The sequence below is a fragment of the Triticum aestivum genome, chromosome 5A, assembly GCF_018294505.1.
Source record: "Triticum aestivum cultivar Chinese Spring chromosome 5A, IWGSC CS RefSeq v2.1, whole genome shotgun sequence".
NCBI lineage: Eukaryota > Viridiplantae > Streptophyta > Magnoliopsida > Poales > Poaceae > Triticum > Triticum aestivum.
This window is the reverse complement of record NC_057806.1, coordinates 667,665,988-667,677,745: the sequence shown is the minus strand read 5'-3', so window position 1 is coordinate 667,677,745 and position 11,758 is coordinate 667,665,988.

Below are 11,758 nucleotides of genomic sequence, written 5' to 3'. Positions count from 1 at the left end.
CAACAGTGCTACATTCAGTACGACTGTATAATGTGAGTCAACCTGCTATCCTATTTTATTCACATAAGCTTTTGTATAATAAATTCCTGGTCTTCCATCAACAATTTAATCTCAGCGACTAGGTGACTGTATGCTGATCTAACGAGCTGATTGAACAATAATGTGGCCTTGTGAGTGTTGAGAGGCCAACGCCATACCCTGCATGAGTGTGTGGATCTCTGCCTCAAGTGCATCATTATAATTGAATAAGAACCGGTAGGCGTCAAAGATCACACTCTCTTCATGCCGTGGAAGAATCATGCTGTCTGTAGCCGTCCCATCCTAACCAAGGGAGGACCCATCAACCGAAAGGGCAACCCGATCCGTCGGCGTCAGCAGCCAAGGCATGTAAGGGTCGGTGCGGTCACCGTCGGCCTCAGTAATCATCCAGCACTGGCAAATTACCCTTGAGAATTTCATCTGTGCTATAATACCTTGCCTGTATAAGCAATTTCATGTGGCTGTCAAGGAATATAACAATCGCCTCCGGGGTGGAATATCATTGCCATGCACCAAGTCCGAGCGCAACTACCAAATGCACAAGGTAAGCAAGATAAACCTATATTGTTCCACATCACTACACCCTGCCAAGGCGCCAACACATTCAACAACCAATCCTTGCCTGTGTCTATCAGCACACTTCTATCAGAGAGCGGCCAAATCACCCTCATCAGCTTGAATAGTTTGGTAGCATGATCGCAGGAGATCAGGGCGAAAGCTACTTTCAACTTTAATACCGTAGAGAGAACAAGTGTCATGCTTTGACAGATGCCTATACAACTTATGTAGCAAGGGCACCAGGACTCTACACCCTTCCACATCATATCTTGTTTCTTCTGCAGAACCAAGGCATTCCAAATGCAGCGCGACATAGGTCGGGCTCCATCAGGGACAGGGTTGTTACTGGACGCCCCACCTGCAACTCATCATCATGCTTGTATGTAGCTAGCCTGTAGACACCCTTCACCGAGAAACGTCTATTCTTTTCAAGGACCATGCGAAAAAAGATCTTGTCAGCTGCGCGGAGAGATACAGATCTTGACAATCTCGTAAACATCCCTCAACCAAAAGGGATCATGTAACCGTTGCACGTTCCAAGTACCGTGTTCATCCAAAAAGTCTGACACCTAGTTAGACCGACATTTACGCTCGAGGTTGTTACTGGACGTCCCACCTGCAACTCATCAACATGGTTGTATGTAGTTATTAGCCGGTAGGCACTCTTCACTGAGAAATGCCCATTCTTTTCAGGGAACCATGCACAAGGATCTTGACAATCTCCTGAATATCGCTCGACGACAATTCATCATATAACCTTTGCATGTTCCAAGCACCGTGTTCATAAAAACAAGTCGAACGCCCAATTAAACTGACATTTATGCTTGGGAGATATAGGGCGGAAATCCGAAGCTCACAAGATCCATGGATCTTCCCATGTTCTGATTTGAGATCCACCCCTCTCCCCCCTCCCCACACTATCCAAACAAGGCCTTGCTTTATAGGGTCCAGGCCATGCTCAACACCTCTCCAAACAGCCGATTCATTGTCTGAGGAAACCACATCCAATAGGTTCCGATAGTACTTATCACATAAACTTTCGTGCGCATCAACACCAATCTTGCTTGGCCAATAAAGCATGGCTAAAGGCTCTCATATTCTTAATCCCATGCCACCCTTTGACTTTGGTAGCATCATTATATCCCAGTTGAACCATGCCATTTTTATTCCCCCTTCTCCATCCCCACCAATACTGCCGCAGCATCAAACGTGGGTAACATAGGTGGGGATGGCTTGTGAAACTGATTTAATAAGAAGTAATTTGCCACCCGACGACATGTACTGCTCGCTCCAATCCAGTAACCTCTTCCACAATTTGTCTTATAGGGTCTCAACCCTACCCTTATGCATTCCGCCTTCTGGCACTGACAACCCCATATATTTGGTTCAAAAACATGTTGCAAAATTTTCAAAATCCTCTTCACTTCCTCCACAACAGGCTCCAGACAGTTATCAGAAAAAAAGATGGAACACTTCTCAGGGTTAATAAGTTGACTGTCGTTGACGCATAAGTGTTCAACTTAAGACCTAAATGGCAAAGAATCATTGCAAACAAGAGGTGAGAAATAACAGGTACCCGTTGGCAAACCTTGACACCTGCCAAACCATCCTCCGCCACTGACTTATGTTGGTGAGAGCTACCAGAAAGCGCGCCAGCAACAAACAAAAATGAAAACAGGAAGACTGGATCACCTTGGCAGGGGCCCTTGAGGGCGTGAAGGATTCTAGGAGCTTTCCATTGAACTGCACCAAGTATTGCACTGATGTCACAGAAGCCATAATCGGAGAGATCCAGTTTGGAGAGAAACTGCACCTAATTAACGCCTTCTCCAAAAAAGCTCGGTCCAGATGGTGATAGGCTTTAGAAAAATCCAGCTTCTAGGCACAACAAGTTGTATTTTCACATCCGCTCAGAAAAAAAGATTGTACTTCAATATTTTCCTTATTTTCAAATATATCAATATTTTATTGACAAATACACGAACAATTTTTTGCGAAGGAAATACATGAATGTTTGGTATAATACATGAACATTTATTTTTTTACGTGCACATTTTTTCAAATGCACTAATAAAGTTATGGACTGAGTTCTGAAATGACAACTTCTGGAATGGTAAAAGCACTAATAAATCTGGATCATTCATAGCCTGCAGACGAGCAACGGGATCGCCACAGCACATGAGGACAAGGCTGCGGTCATCTTCGAGCACTTCAACTCCGTCCTCGGCTCCAAAGGAGCATGCCCAAGATCCATTGACTGGCACCAGCTGCAACTGCCCACCATCTGAGGGGGCGGACTGGACAATCCCTTCTCTGAAGACGAGGTCTGGGAGGCGATCAAGGCCTCGCCGGCAGAAAAAGCTCCGGGGCCGGACGGGTTCATCGGAATCTTCTTTCGAAGTTGTTGGCAAACTATCAAGCACGATATCATGCAGGCTTTCCACCAGTTCTACTGCATGGCCGGCGACAAGTTTGCTGCCCTCAACTCTGTCCTAGTAGTAATGATCCCAAAGAAGGATGGCGCAACAACAGTTTCAGACTTCAGGCCAATTAGCCTAGTTCACTCCATAGCTAAGTTGATCACCAAAGTACTCTCCATGCGGCTCTTCAACATCATCGACTCCATAATATTGCCAGCCCAGTCAGCCTTCCTATCAAGGAAAAAGCAAGCACGGCAGTTTCCTCTATGTCCAAAACACAGTTAGATCGCTGCACAGAAAAAACACGCCAACGCTACTGCTCAAACTAGATATAGCAAAAGCTTTCGACAATGTCTCCTAGGAGTATCTGCTCGAGCTACTACAAGCCCTAGGCTTCTCGGCTAGGTGGCATGATTGGATCGCCATGCCGCTGGCGACGTCAACCTCCTCCTTCCTACTGAATGGCATGGCGGGGAACCAAATTCTGCACTGCCGAGGTCTCAGGCAGGGTGACCCCCCGTCCCCTCTCCTTTTCATCATTGCCATTGACCCCCCTGCATCATCTCCTCCAACGTGCCATGGAGCTTGGCCACCTTGACTCGCTGCCGGGCAGGGACCTCTTGCTGCGAGTCAGCTTGTACGCAGATGATGCCATCATTTTCGCCAACCCAGTGAAGGAGGAAATCGATACCCTGATGACCATTCTTCATGATTTCGGGCAAGCATCAGCATTGAAAGTTAACCCTCTGAAATCATCAGTAGCTGCAATCAGGTGCAACCACATCGACCTGCAGCAGGTGCTCCAAAATTTTGGAGGACAGCAAGCCCAGTTCCCTCTGCGGTACCTTGGATTGCCTGCGACCATCTCTAGACTGTGCATCGTTCATCTGCAGTTCATCTCTGACCAGATCAGAGCTCGGCTTGCAGGATAGAAAGGAAGGCTCATGTCCATAGCGGGGAGTAGAGTTCTAGTCAGAAGCATCCTAAGTGCACTCCCAACTTTTGCCCTGACTGTGCTGAAGGTACCAGAAAAAACTGCTAGTCGAGGTGGACAATATCAGACGACGTTATCTTTGGGCCCAAGAGGAGGAAATCGGCGGTGGGAAATGCAAAGTCAGCTGGCCGGTGGTTTGTACTCCGATTGAAAACGGTGGCCTGGGCATCTCGGACTAGCATCGCTTCAGCCATGCACTCAGACTCCGGTGGCTATGGCTCTCATGGATCACACCCAACAGGCCTTGGGTGGGCATGCAGCTGCCATGCTGAAAGGATCGACATAGTTGACTAGAGGAGGGGGGTGAATAGGCAACTAACAATTTTTAGCTTTTCTTTACCAAATTAAACTTTGCATCAAAGTAGGTTGTCTAGATATGCAACTAGGTGAGCAACCTATATGATGCAACAACAACAAGCACATAAGCAAGCAAGGGATATAACACAAATAAGCTTGCACAAGTAAAGGCACGAGATAACCAAGAGTGGAGCCGGTGAAGACGTGGATGTGTTACCGAAGTTCATTCCTTTTGAGGGGAAGTACATCTCTGTTGGAGCGGTGTGGAGGCACAATGCTCCCCAAGAAGCCACTAGGGCCACCGTATTCTCCTCACGTCCTCACACAATGCGAGATGGTGTGATTCCACTATTGGCGCCCTTGGAGGCGGCGACTGGACCTTTACAAACAAGGTTGGGGCAATCTCCACAACTTAATTGGAGGCTCCCAACGACACCACGAAACTTCACCGCAATGGAATATGGCTCCGCGGTGACCTCAACCGTCTAGGGTGCTCAAACACCTAAGAGTAACAAGATCCCCAAGGGATTAGTGGGGGGAATCAAATTTCTCTTGCTGGAAGTGTAGATCGGGGCCTTCTCAACCAATCCCTAGAAAATCAACAAGTTTGATTGGCTAGGGAGAGAGATCGGGTGAAAATGGAGCTTGGAGCAACAATGGAGCTTAGGGTTGAAGAGGTGGTCAACTCGGAGAAGAAGACACCCCTTATATAGTGGAGAGACAAATCCAACCGTTATCCACTTAACCAGCCCGCGACCTGCGGTACTACCGCACCAAACTAGCGGTACTACCGCAAGGGCTCGCGGTACTACCACTGCCACGGCAGGAGCTAGCCCAGGCCTGTAGCATAGAAGCTGGGGGCGGTACTACCGCTGGCGTAGTACTACCGCTCCCCCTTGCGGTACTACCGCAAGGCAGGATTGGACTAGCCTGGGAAGGGCGCAGACAGATAAAAATACATCAGTGGCAACTTCTGTTGAGTTTCAAACAGTGCAAAAATCTGACAAGGTACTACCGCACTTGGCACGCAGTATTACCGCGCAGGGAGCGGATGTAAAAAATTACATCCGCCCCTACTTCCGCTCATGTTGCTGTGCCAGGCCAGGACTCACGGTACTACGGCTCCCAAGGAGCGGTACTACCATGAGCACTTGCGGTACTACCGCAATGACCTGCCGTACTACCGCAGGGGCCTGCGGTACTACCGCTCCGAAGAGCAGTACTACCGCATGCCCCAGAACAGCAACACAAGGAATCCTTCTTTCTGCATATACACGAAAAAACGGAGGATGCTCCATAGTGCTAAGGGAAAGGCGGTGCAAAAGGAGTAAACGTGTACGTGATGATTCCACCCAAACCTTTCCAAAGTGGACCCCCTCTTAATAGTACGGTTTTCCTACGACTCAAATCCACCGAAAAGAAACATAGAAAAGCGTCGTCTTCAATAGTCTTCGAGGGGCACCAAACCGTCTTGTGCCTAGTGATGAAATGTCTGAAATACTCAAGGCACACGATTAGTCTGCAAAAGCATTATCATCAATCACCAAAACACCTTAGGGATAAATATGCCCTTACAATCTCCCCCTTTTTGGTGGATTGATGGCAATATGGGATTTTCACAAGGGAGAAAATATAGAACATGAGCAAACCACACATCTCTAAAATATAGACTGGCTCCCCCTAGATGTGTGATATCTAGATAAGTGCTTTGGATTACACGGCACACATACTAGGATCAACACTCCCCCTATATTTTATAGACAAGGCATATCTTGCAACAATAAGGCTAACACTAAGCAAGATAGTTAATATGAGCATAATATAAATAGCACAAGATATCATAAGCTCAATAAGGTGCGAGAGATAGAGTGCATATGTCTTACACCATATGATAGATAAGTCTCACAAGCTCAAACCAAAGCAAACAAGGTTCAACGGAACAAACACAAGCAAAGCAAACACAAACACGACACATGAATCGCAAATCCCTACACTCTCTCCCCCTTTGGCATCGAGACGCCAAAAAGGCAGAGAGGACACCTACAACACAAGTGGTGGCTCAAGCGGAGTAGTCACTCGCACGCTCTTCGTCGGACTTGGCAGCGGGGATGGGCTCCTCCTCAGAATCAGTCCACTTGTAGCCTTGTTTTACCATCCATTCGGCCTCTGGAGTGATGTGCTCCTCGGAGCTGCCAGAAACTTCCTCTCCAAAAACCCTCATGATCTTCTTATCGCGGCGGCGACTCTCCTTGGAGGCAACGTGAGTCTGGTACTGCCCCTTTGCCTGCATGCAAAACAAAGCCTTCATCTTGGCCTTCAGCTTCTTAGCCCATGAGGGCTCAGTGGAGGGAGGGGCATACCCAGCAGAGCGGTCCTCATCTGCATCCTCCTCCTCAATTTCCTCCTCATCAACATCCATCTTAGCAGCCTCAGCCTCGGCACGAGTAGTAGTGTTAGCCCACTGGGGCTTGATGCAGAGTCTAATGGGGTCATGACGGGTCCAGCCAGGGGCCAAAAACTCCTCCATGGGATAGAGCTTCTCCCAAGTCTTCAAGATCAAGAGGAACAGATATGGTCCATAGATGGGTACCTTGCGGGTGAACCCCGCGAACCGAAGCTCGCACCACATGATATGTGAGACATCAAGTGGTTGTGTCTGAGAAATGCGCGCCTCCTCACAAAGGAGCATCATGTCCACAAGATAGGCATGCACCTTGTCCTTGTCTCAATGAGTGGAAAGAGGGAGTTGCGGAAGATCCGGTGCATGATGTCAAGGAACAGGTTGAGCAACCATGTTGTCTTGTTATTGGCCAGTTTCTTCCCAACATAGTACTGTTGAAGCTTGTCCTTGCTAGCTGACTCGGCGTTGGCATGAGGGCGAACACCAATAGGCGTGTTGAGCCCCTCATCCGGAACATGTAGCAAATCCATGAAGTCCTTCCAGGTAGCAGTCAACTGACGTCCATTGGTCATCCAGGTCATCCTCCGGTCCTCATCAGTATGAAAGTGAACCGAAGCAAAGAACTGGGCCACAAGCTCAGGGTCATAGTCTAGGTGGAAAGAGATCACATCCTCAATGGAAAACTGCTCCATGAGATCCAAGGCCTCACCAAAGTAGGCACGGTGCTTAGCATCCCTCATGTGATTCATGTCAATCCAGTGCACGTCCACATAGATGTTCTGTTTGGCCTTGATCACATCTAGGTAAATAAGATTCTGCTGCTTGGTCTAGAACAGGTCATTCCCTCTAAAGTTTGCACGAGGATTCACATAGGGGTTGATCTTCCTTCAAGAGACAAACTCAGCAAGAGGTATCTCATCCATGCCCTTTAAGGGTTCCTTGTACTTGCTAGCAGAGGTTTTGACATTGCGCTTGGGGGCATTGGAGCCCTCTGGAACATCATCTTGGTTGTGCAGACGTTTGGAGCCCGTGTCACGGCTTGGGTTGGAACGACGAGCAGGGGCACCGAAGCCACCACCTAAGACACACACGAAACACGTAAGACAAACGAGAAGGATCAATGCAAAGACCACAGCAGAGTAGGTGAAACAAGTAGAATGCGCACTTGTTAATTGCCATGAAGAAGATTTGACAACAATGGTAGTACTGCTTGTCTGCGCGGTACTAAAATTTTAGTGCCGCTCCTAGTCGGGGTAGTACCTCTTGGCAGCCCGAAAGTACCGGGGCTTGGTGCGGCAGTAGAGCTTTAGTACTGTGTCTCACGCGGTAGTACTGCTCCTGAGGAGCGGTAGTACCATGGGAGCGGTAGTACCGCACCTGAGATGCGGTAGTACCGCACGGCGTCAGATCCAAATCAACTGAATCTGAGAACAACTGTGACAGCGAGGCGGTACTATGGTTGATCAAATCTACCACAGGACAACAAATCAAGTACAATTTCTACGTAACACTACTCTCCTACATCCTACTCTTGCAAAGATTTGGCCTAAAATCTCAAGAACAACATGCATCTCCTTAAAAACCTAGAAGCAAAACAACGAACAAAGTAAAGAGGGATTTGGGGAGAAACCTTGTTCCATGGCAAGAGGAAGTGGTGGCGAACGATCCCACCGGTCGAATCTGAGGAGAGCAGCCAGAGACGGAGATCCGGCGAGGGTCTCCGGCGCTGTTCTTGAGCGAGAGAGAGAGAGAGAGAACGTGGAGAGAAACTAACGAATGGGTATGGGGGAGTTGGAACTCCCCCTGCCCGCTCTTAACCCCCACGCGCCCTCAACAACGTGGTAGTACCACACGTCATCGCGGTAGTACCGCCTGAGCAGAAGTACCGCACCGTGGGCGGTAGTACCGCTCCCCCGGGCGCCAGTAAAAAAATTACTGCCGCGTTGGGTGCGGAAGTACCATGCGCTCCTCACGCGGTAGTACCATGGCAGGCCGTGGTAGTACCGTGTGCTCAAGAAGATGCAAGTTTCAAGAAGAGGGAAAACAAAGCCTTTGCATGGCGGCCTTCAAGTGAACGGACAAACTAACACACAAGATCGACACGACGAAAGGAAGACAAGAGACAACGAGGACTAAGACACTCAACAAAACCTCTTCAAAGAGAGGGCGGTGGCCGGAGCCACCTATGTTTGAGTCAATTGGTATGACACTGCGAAGAATTATCCTTGGGCCCATGACCAAAACTCATCTCTGAAGCACAAGTGCCATCAATAATGGCTAATGTGAAAGAGTTAATCAATTTATGCATAATGGGGGATGGAGAGTTCATTGAGAGAACAACACTCCCCCTATGTCCATGCCTACACCTAAACAAGATAACAAGTTGAGTATGGTGGGGTGTGCAAGGGCTCAAGCAACATTGCTCGAATCAATGATATTTAGATCATGCCTTAACTCGCGAAATCTTGCTTCATCCAAAGGCTTCGTGAAAATATCTGCAAGGTTATCATGAGTGTTGACATAGTTGAGCTCGATCTCCCCTCGCCTAATGTGATCCCGGATGAAGTGATACTGAATCCCAATATGCTTCGTCTTGAAGTGTTGAACTAGGTTGAGAGAAATCTTGATGGCACTTTCATTATCACACCAAAGAGGCACTTTGTCACAAATGAAACTGTAATCCTTTAAAGTTTGCCTCATCCAAAGAAGTTGTGCACAACAACTGCCAGCGGCCACGTACTCCGCCTCGGTGGACGAGAGAGACACACAACTTTGCTTCTTGGAAGACCAACTTGAAGGAAATATGCCCTAGAGGCAATAATAAAGTTATTATTTATTTCCTTATATCATGATAAATGTTTATTATTCATGCTATAATTGTATTAACCGGAAACATAATACATGTGTGAATACATAGACAAACAAAGTGTCACTAGTATGCCTCTACTTGACTAGCTTGTTGATCAAAGATGGTTATGTTTCCTAGCCATAGACATGAGTTGTCATTTGATTAACGGGATCACATCATTAGGAGAATGATGTGGTTGACATGACCCATTCTGTTAGCTTAGCACACAATCATTTAGTATGTTGCTATTGCTTTCTTCATGACTTATACATGTTCCTATGACTATGAGATTATGCAACTCCCGTTTACCAAAGGAACACTTTGTGTGCTACCAAACGTCACAACGTAACTGGGTGATTATAAAAGTGCTCTACAGGTGTCTCCGAAGGTACTTGTTGGGTTGGCCTATTTCGAGATTAGGATTTGTCACTTCGATTGTCGAAGAGGTATCTCTGGGCCCTCTCGGTAATGCACATCACTAGAGCCTTGCAAGCATTGCAACTAATGAGTTAGTTGCGGGATGATGTATTACAGAACGAGTAAAGAGACTTGCCGGTAATGAGATTGAACTAGGTATTAAGATACCGATGATCGAATCTCGGGCAAGTAACATACGGATGACAAAGGGAACAACGTATGTTGTTATGCGGTCTGACCGATAAAGATCTTCGTAGAATATGTGGGAGCCAATATGAGCATCCAGGTTCCGCTATTGGTTATTGACTGGAGACGTGTCTCGGTCATGTCTACATAGTTCTCGAACCCGTAGGGTCCGCACACTTAACGTTACGATGACAATTATTATGAGTTTATATGTTTTGATGTACCGAAGTTTGTTCGGAGTCCCGGATGTGATCACGGACATGACGAGGAGTCTCGAAATGGTTGAGACATGAAGATTGATATATTGGAAGCCTATGTTTGGATATCGGAAGTGTTCCAGGTGAAATCGGGATTTTACCGGAGTGCCGGGAGGTTACCGGAACCCCCCGGGAGGTAAATGGGCCTTAGTGGGCCTTTACAGAGAAGAGGAGAGGCGGCCAAGGCTGGGCCGCGCGCCCCTCCCCCCTAGTCCGAATAGGACAAGGAGAGTGGGGCGGAGCCCCTCCTTCCTTCTCTCCCTCCTCTTTCCCCCTCCCGAATCCTATTCCAACTAGGAAAGGGGGGAGTCCTACTCCCGGTGGCAGTAGGACTCCTCCTGACGCTCCATCTCCCTGGCCGGCCGCACCCCCCTTTCTCCTTTATATACGGGTCAAGGGGGCACCCCAGAGACACAACAATTGATCAAGTTGATCTTTTAGCCGTGTGCGGTGCCCCCCTCCACCATAGTCCACCTCGATAATATTGTAGCGGTGCTTAGGCGAAGCCCTGCGTCGGTAGAACATCAACATCGTCAGCACGCCGTCGTGCTTACGAAACTCTCCCTCAACACTCGGCTGGATCGGAGTTCGAGGGACGTCAACGGGCTGAACGTGTGCTAAACTCGGAGGTGCCGTGCGTTCGGTACTTGATCGGTCGGATCGTGAAGACGTACGACTACATCAACCGCGTTGTGCTAACGCTTCCGCTTTCGGTCTACGAGGGTACGTGGACAACACTCTCCCCTCTCTTTGCTATGGATCACCATGATCTTGCGTGTGTGTAGGAATTTTTTTTGAAATTACTACGTTCCCAACAGTGGTATCAGAGCCTGGTTTTATGCGTAGATGTCATATGCATGAGTAGAACACAAGTGAGTTGTGGGCGATATAAGTCGTCCTGCTTACCAGCATGTCATACTTTGGTTTGGCGGCATTGTTGGATGAAGCGGCCCGGACCGACATTACGCGTACGCTTACGCGAGGCTGGTTCTACTGATGTGCTTTGCACACAGGTGGCTGGCGGGTGTCAGTTTCTCCAACTTTAGTTGAACCGAGTATGGCTACGCATGGTCCTTGCGAAGGTTAAAACAACACCAACCTGACAAACTATCGTTGTGGTTTTGATGCGTAGGTAAGAACGGTTCTTGCTAAGCCCGTAGCAGCCATGTAAAACTTGCAACAACAAAGTAGAGGACGTCTAACTTGTTTTTGCAGGGCATGTTGTGATGTGATATGGTCAAGACATGATGCTAAATTTTATTGTATGAGATGATCATGTTTTGTAAACGAGTTATCGGCAACTGGAAGGAGCCATATGGTTGTCGCTTTATTGTATGCAAT